Genomic DNA, 8,150 nt, shown 5'->3' with positions numbered 1-8,150 from the left:
TTGAGGATTTCCTCGATCACCTACCCCAGGGGCAAGAGTCCTCATTTCCGGGAGTCCCTGTTTGAAACTTTTGAGAAGCATTGTCTCACTCTTATTTACCTATTGTGTGTCCCCCATTTTTGGGGGCTACCCTGGCTGGGATATCAAGGGACAAAACATTCATTCCTTTGTTAATCTGCTTCTTAAATGTTTATTGAGCACATTGAGACTGGGCTAAGCAATAAAAGAAAGCAGATGACTTTAAGACATGGTCACTGCTCTCCAGGACAGGAAGATAAGACATGCAGATAACATCAATAGAAAGTAATCCATCCTAAATCACTGAGTGAATTATGGACAACTCATAAACCATATGAGTTTAGGGGAAGAAGGCCTTCCAATTAGAAGGGTCAGGATTGAGTTTATAGGAAACACGCAATTTGATTTTAGCCTTAAAGATTGAATTAAGCATTTGGTGGAGGTGAGATGGTGAAGGGCCATCCGGACAAGGGAATATTCATGAACAAAGGGCAGGAAGGAGATACAAGACACATTTGAGAGGTGTCCAGGAGACAAATTTAACTGAAGTGGAGGGTTCATTTACTGAAATAAATGAAACAAATATTTTCTGAACGCCTGCTGGTGTCAGACACTCTGCTAGTCTCCGAAAATATTGAGATAAATGACAGTGGACCCATTTCTAAGGAATGAGGAATCTAGTGTACCGGTAGCAAATACACCCTTGTAGTGGATAGGATGATAAGTTTGTGGCTGAGTATCAAGGAAGATAAGTCTGGAAAAGTAGGTTGAGGCCAAACTGTTGGAAGACCTTGAAAGCCAAGATTTCCCCTGTATGGTTCAGAGAAGTTTCCGCTTTAAAAAAAAAAAAAAAAGAAACTTTTTTTTCATATTAAGCTTTCTTTGGAACAGTATAATAGACAGATAAGAATGGAACTATTCTCTCTCAGTCCTTTTCCCTACGGCAGCCCCAGTGTTCCTCTACAGTCCCAGAGAACACAGTTTCAAAAACAATATTATTGTGCTGGCAATAGGGGCTTATTGAAGTTTTTTGGTTAAAATCAGGAGAGTCACATAATGTATGTAAGACGTCCAGTCAAAATAGATCACAATTTTTGAGCAATTACTAGGTATCATATTAAGTGTTTTCGAACATCAGGATGGTACTATTATTACTATTATTATCCCCGTTTTAGAGGGGAGGGGTGTTTTCAGAGAGATTAGGTAAATTATCTAAGGTGTACAGTGGCCAGAGTAGAGTCAATGAGATCTTAGAGTCTGTGTCACACGTTAGGCACAGCTGGGAGGGTGTGAAGCCTCTAAGCTATACTGCCTTCTAATCTGCTCAGCTCATACCAGACACTTGATTAATGATATCTATTAGTATTATCATTTTTTCTAGTGCTCTTAAAAGAGGACAAGGGTCTAGGAATTGCCTCATACATTTGGATATACAATTTTAGTTGAGGCAGATGAGCTAATGGCCCAGAATCACTAAATTTAAAGACAACTTGGGACTTCCCTGGTGGTCCAGTGGTTAAGACTCTGTGCTCCCATGGAAGGGGGCACAGGTTCAACACCTGCTTGGGGAACTAAGATCCCTCATGCCATGTGGTGAGGCCAAAACTTTAAAAATAAATAAACAAAATGAAAATAAAGTCAACTGGTTTCAATACAGTAAATAAGGTACCAAATGATATCATTATTTACAATTCATCTATTCTGTTGGGGTATTATACAGATTCATGAAAATATCACCTTGATGGATTTTGAGCTACTTAGAACAGTTTTCTCCATAAAGAAAAATGAAAAAACAAATGACCAAGAAAAGTACCAAGGGTTGTATGGACGTAATGCATAGTTAAAGAAATGCAATTTCGAACAGTGAGGTTCCAGGGCTGCCATGTGGAGCTGTTCAGCTTGGGCAATGTGCAAAGGTGACTGGCCAGGGGAAGAGCAGTGTGGAAATGGAGTTCTGAATGGAAAATTACACATTCTGGCATGGTCTGTGTCCAGCTAGAAAGTTGGGAGTGGGGAGGGAACTTTTAAAATTCATTCACCCAGAGGGGACACCTTTAAAAAATTTAAACAAAGGCATTCTGTAGGTTTGCAGGGGTGTGAAGTAATATTTCCCACCTATTATTATTGGCAAAGATGAAAACCTTTTTGTTAAGCTCACAACTGGTGAGAGTACAAGGGAAAGAGGCATTCTCTTGCATTGATTTTGGGAATTTTTGGAATTTAAATTGGGACTGCCTTTTAGGGAAACAATTTAGCAATATCTTAATTTTTTTTTAATTCTCACAGCATTTGATCTAAGAAATCTACTTCTATGAATCTATGCTTTAGATATACTACACAAATAGGCAAAGGTAACATTACAGGATGCTCCTTGCAATATTATTTGTGAAAAGAAAAACCAAAAAACCACCTACATATTTGTGTAGGAAAGTCTGATTAAAAAATTATGGTGTATCTATATAATGGTATAATGTGGAGCCACTAGGAGGAAATCTGTATGTACTTATATGAAAAGATATACAGAATATATCTAAATGAAACCAATCAGATTGCACATCATTTTAGATATTATGCTGTCATTTGTGCGAAAAAAGGGACATACATGTGTATAGGGTTATGGATTTATGGGACATTTCTGGAAGGATATACAAGCAATAGTTAACAGTGGTTCCTTCTGGGAAGCTAGGAGAATAGGGGTATGATTTTAATCTTCCATTTTATATCCTGTTTTGTTGTTTAACTATTTTTTTAAAAAATAAGATGAAAACAAACAGGAAGGGTTTGGGATCCCATGTTCATCGCAGCATTATTTACAACAGTCAAGATATGGAAACGATCTAGGTGTCCATAATTGGATGAACGGATAAAGAAGATGAGATACATATACACATACTTACATACACACAATGGAATATTATTCAGCTATGAGAAAAGACATTCTGCCGTTTGTGGATAGACCTTGAGGGTACTAGGCTAAGTGAAATAAATCAGAGAAAGATAAATACTGTATGATATCACTTACAAGTGGAATCTAGAAAAGCTGAACTCACAGAAAAAGAGACTAGAATGGTTGTTACCAGGGGTTGGGGTGTGTGGGGAAATGGGAGATATTGGTCAAAGTGTGCACACTTTCAGCTATAGGATGAATAAGTTCTGAGGACAACGTACAGCATTGTGATTATAGTTAATAATACTGTATTATATACTTGAAACTTGCTAAGAGAGTAGATCTTAAATGTTCTCACCACAAACAAGGAAATGGTAATTATGTTACATGATGGAAGTGTTAGCTAATGCTATGATGGTAATCATTTTGCAATATATAAATGTAACGAATCAATACGTTGTATACCTCAAATTTACACAGTATGTCAATTATATCTCACTACAGCTGGGAATAACAGGGGGTTTGAGGGAACCCAGCTCTGAGACAGAGATAACTGTGCTGCAGGTTTATTACTTGAGCATGCTTGGGTTCAACACCTGTGGAAGGAAGGGAAGGAAGCAGGATTGGGCAGGAAGAAGGTGGGCTGTGAAGTAGTCTCAACAATGGCCTCAGCTAAGCCTATTGGGATCTCTGGAGCTGGGATGGCTCTTCAGAGCTGTCCTGCATCGGGGTGAGAGGGCCAGACCTTGATGTACCCTGGCATCAACCAGTCAATGCGTGAGGCTGTCACAGGAAGATGTGAACTCGGGGGAGGAGACTATTGAGCTGAGTCAGTTCTGGTCTCCCATCGCCCAAAAGGAGTAAGTCCTTCAGTTCTGGAGAGGTAACTGGGTGGCCTGTTTAACACCACTTCTGTTGCAGAGCCCATTTTCCTGCAGGTTCAATAGCATTGTAAATTTGTCAGGAGAACCCCACATGGTTAGCCCTTCAAAAGACAGCTGAGGGCTTTCCTGGTGGCACAGTGGTTAAGAATCCACCTGCCAATGCAGGGTCCCGGGTTCGAGCCCTGGTCCAGGAAGATCCCACACGCCGCGGAGCAACTAAGCCCAGGTGCCACAACTACTGAGCCTGTGCTCTGGAGCCCGTGAGCCACAACTACTGAGCCCGTGTGTCACAACTACTGAAGCCTGCGCACATAGAGCCTGTGCTCTGCAAAAAGAGAAGCCACTGCAATGAGAAGCCCGTGCACCACAACGAAGAGTAGCCCCGCGCTCACTACAACTAAAGAAAGCCCGTGCATAGCAACGAACACCCAACACAGCCAAAAAAAAAAAAAAAGACAGCTGATACAGCTAAGAACAGCGCTGGCTTTTGGCTTTTGATCCTCAAACATTGCCTCCTCATATTAAAATATCGACCAACACCATTTAATTGCTGGTCTTCTTGAGCTCTTAACTTCTCATATTAAGCAAATTGTAAAAGATGAAATGTCTTCTCTATCAGAAACATCACTTTTTCTTTTTTTAAACCCTACTTCCACCCACTCATTGTTTGGCTCTTATTGCAGTGGTTTTAAATCCTCTGGTGAATTTGCTACCTGCTCTTGGGAATTAAGGGAATACTGAATTTTTCCTTCTGTGCAGTACATATATAAGTAACACTTTGACTACACAGAAACCCTCATTCTTTAATAAAAATGATGTTTTATTGAGGCTGAAGAAGCACATCAGTGCATTACAGTGCTTTTATATTAAAAATCAAGCTAGCTTGTTTTGCCAGTTTAATCAAGGGGTGAGTAATTGGAAAATAATTAAGTTGGCCTGGTTTACAGGAGTGTACCACCTTGTAAATGAGTTTATCTGGAGAATCTGGATGCTATCAAAACATAATGGAACATAACCTCCCTTTGGGAAAGTAAATCATGTGGCTTGAGAGGAAGACAAAGGAAAGCTCTGGAAGAGAGCTTGTGCTTCTGAGTTTGTGGGTTTAGCAAGATCGGTTCTGGGGTTGGATGGCAATAATACTGGCGTCAAAGCGGTCTTTATCCTTTAATAATTCCCTAATCCTTGTTGTTATGTGAACCAGCAAACATTTGAAAGGCAAATCTGTGGAATGGAATTAAGATGGTTTCCTGAATGAGGCAGAAAGTTTCAAGGGGAGCAAAGAACTTACAGTTTTCCACTGGAAGCCTACATTTTGAGAAATTTAGTGAATACCAATCAGAAACAAAATGTTCTACAAATCTCAGTATAATTATTGGTGCTAATCAAAGGCATAAAAACCACCAAAGTGGCTTCCACATTGTAGGAAGAGTCACTTAAAGGGGAGATCTCTCCCAGTGGTGGCCAGACTTGTATGTCTGGAAGCTTATTGGTTTGGATTTACCTCTAACCATTTACATAACATTGAGAAAAACTATATCTATAATATTGGTCCATCTCAAAGAATGGAGGGAGTCATTGCCAACAGAGATGTTGGAGGGGCCAAAGCCCACTCAGGTCACCCCTGCATAATACCATTTTTCTTTCCTATGAAAATAAATTTTCAATAAACAAAGTTATCCAAGGACCATTTCTTAATGTTTTGCTTAGGGATCCTGACTGTAAACTTAAGTTAGCTGCATATCTGTAATATAAACCTGGATTTATTATTACCATTACTAAGGAGAAGCCTATGAATTGCCTTTGAATAAGATACAAGGTCACAATAATCGATTATAATTATTAATTGATTAGATAACATCATTAAAATGTATTTTTCAGTTTCATTGAGGTATAATTAACACAGCAAATAGCATGTATTTAAAGTGTACAATTTGGGCTTCCCTGGTGGCGCAGTGGATAAGAATCTGCTTGCCAATTCAGGGGACACAGTTTCGATCCCTGGTCTGGGAAGATCCCACATGCCGTGGAGCAACTAAGCCCGTGTGCCACAACTACTGAGCCTGTACACTATAGTCCATGAGCCACAACTACTGAAGCCCACATGCCTAGCGCCCATGCTCTGCAACAAGAGAAGACACCGCAATGAGAAGCCCGTGCACCGCAACGAAGACCCAACACAGCCAAAAATAAAAACTAATTAATTAATTAAAAATTAAAAAAAATAAAGTGTACAATTTGGTAAGTTTTGACATAAATATTCACCTATGAATCCATCACCATAATCAAAATAATGAACACATTTATCACCCCCCCCAAGTTTCCATGTGCCACCAAGTCCTCTCCCTCTTCATTCCCAACAACCATTGGCATGATTTTTATCACTGTAGTTTAGTTTGCCTTTTAGTTTCCATGTACTCCTTTTTGTCTGGCTTCTTTCACTCAACACGGTTTTTGAGATTCATCCATGTTACTGTGCACATCTAATAGTGCATTCCTTTTTGTTGCTAAGTAGTGTTCCATTGTGTGGTGTGAGGGTTGATTTTATGCGTCAACTTGACTGGGCTAAGGGATGCCCAGAAAGCTGGTAAAACATCATTTCTGGGTATATGTATGTAGGGGTGTTTCAGAAGAGATTAGCATTTGAGTTGGTAGACTGAGTAAAGAAGATCCACTCTCGCCAGTGTAGGTGGGTATCATCCATCTGTAAAGGGCCTGAATAGAACTACAAGGCAAAGCAAGGGTGAATTTGCTCTCTGAGCAGGGACATCCATATTCACCTGCCCTCGGTAAGGAACACAACATGTTACAATTATTTTAGGTTTTCTCTGAAAAAAAAACTCATTAAAAAGTAACCATAGTTTTCAATGATTTTAAACGTTGTAATAGAAGTCAATAAGATTTACCTTTACAATTTAATTGGATGTCTGCACATCTATATGTGAGGCTGTTGGAAAAAGGGATAATTTGGGGTGGGTTTGGAAGAACCGAAACTTCTGCTGCAGCAGTGGGTAGATGACAGCTTCTCAGGTGGAGGGAGAGGGCACTAAGTCCATAAGAAGCGGGGAGTCAGGAAGAATAGAATATAGAGTCATAGAACTTGAGGACACAAAATTCTTTAGACGTCACCCTGTCGAATGTCTCATATTTAAAAGACCTTTCTGAAATGCCATGGGATAGCACAGAGCCTAAGACAATAGAAAAGATGGAAAGAGAATACCCCAGAGGTTCCAATGATGACACTGAGGTCTATGTTAGAGGCCAGTGATACCACCACTTTATGAATCACTTTTGTTGAAACCAGAAGAGATGTCCCTTTGGGCTGACAGACTCACAGGCTCTCAGCCTGATTAATGAAATGTGTGCTGGATTTCAGCATTCCCAGACCCCTTTGATGGTGTGCTTTGGCACAAAAGCCAAACAAGTGTCTTTCCCCAAGCCAGAGAGGAATCTAGAAACCAGAATTTCTAACTCAGTTGGTTTGAGAGGGAGCTGATCAGAGTCAGCACAGTTTGAACACGAAGGTTCAAACAAAATAACTTTTCCAGCAATCAAGTATGGATCAGGGTGGCTAAGACTTGATAATAAGGCCAGGGGATGGAAATCAAGGTGCTGTGGATCCAGGATAAGAGGGGACTAAGGACTGATTGGAGAACTCTATCTGCAGAGGTCAGGTTCTAGTGGAGGATCTGAAAGGCTAAAGGAGAATGATGACAGGGGTATTTGTGAAGCTGGTCAATATCCTACTCGGCACAATGCTATACTTTGATGCTACAGTTTTTATTCCAAAGTTCCCTCATGCTGAAGTGATACATCTGAGCTGAGACATGGGGAAACTGAATGTGTGTGGGGACTGTGAATTGGTCTTTGATAAGAAAACCAAAACAAAACCTCCATTTGATTTTGGATGATGACAATAATGAATAAACTTGAGTTCCACTAGACATGAGACAGGATATAATTTTTAAATTTATCCACTTCAGTCCAATGTTTTCTTTTTAAAAAATTAATTAATTAATTAATTTTTGGCTGTGTCGGGTCTTCATTGCTGCGCGCAGGCTTTTTCTAGTTGCTGCGAGCAGGGGCTACTCTTCGTTGCGGTACGTGGGCTTCTCATTGCAGTGGCTTCTCTTGTTGTGGAGCACGGGCTCTAGGCGTGCGGACTTCAGTAGTTGTGGCACACGGGCTCAGTAGTTGTGGCTCGCGGGCTCCAGAGCACAGGCTCAGCAGTTGTGGCACACGGGCTTAGTTGCTCCGCGGCATGCGGGATCTTCCCGGACCAGGGCTCGAACCCGTGTTCCCTGCATTGGCAGGCAGATTCTCAACCACTGTGCCACCAGGGAAGTCCCCAATGTTGTCTTTAA

The sequence above is a fragment of the Stenella coeruleoalba genome (genome assembly GCF_951394435.1).
Source record: "Stenella coeruleoalba genome assembly, chromosome: 16".
NCBI lineage: Eukaryota > Metazoa > Chordata > Mammalia > Artiodactyla > Delphinidae > Stenella > Stenella coeruleoalba.
This window is presented reverse-complemented; position numbering follows the sequence as displayed.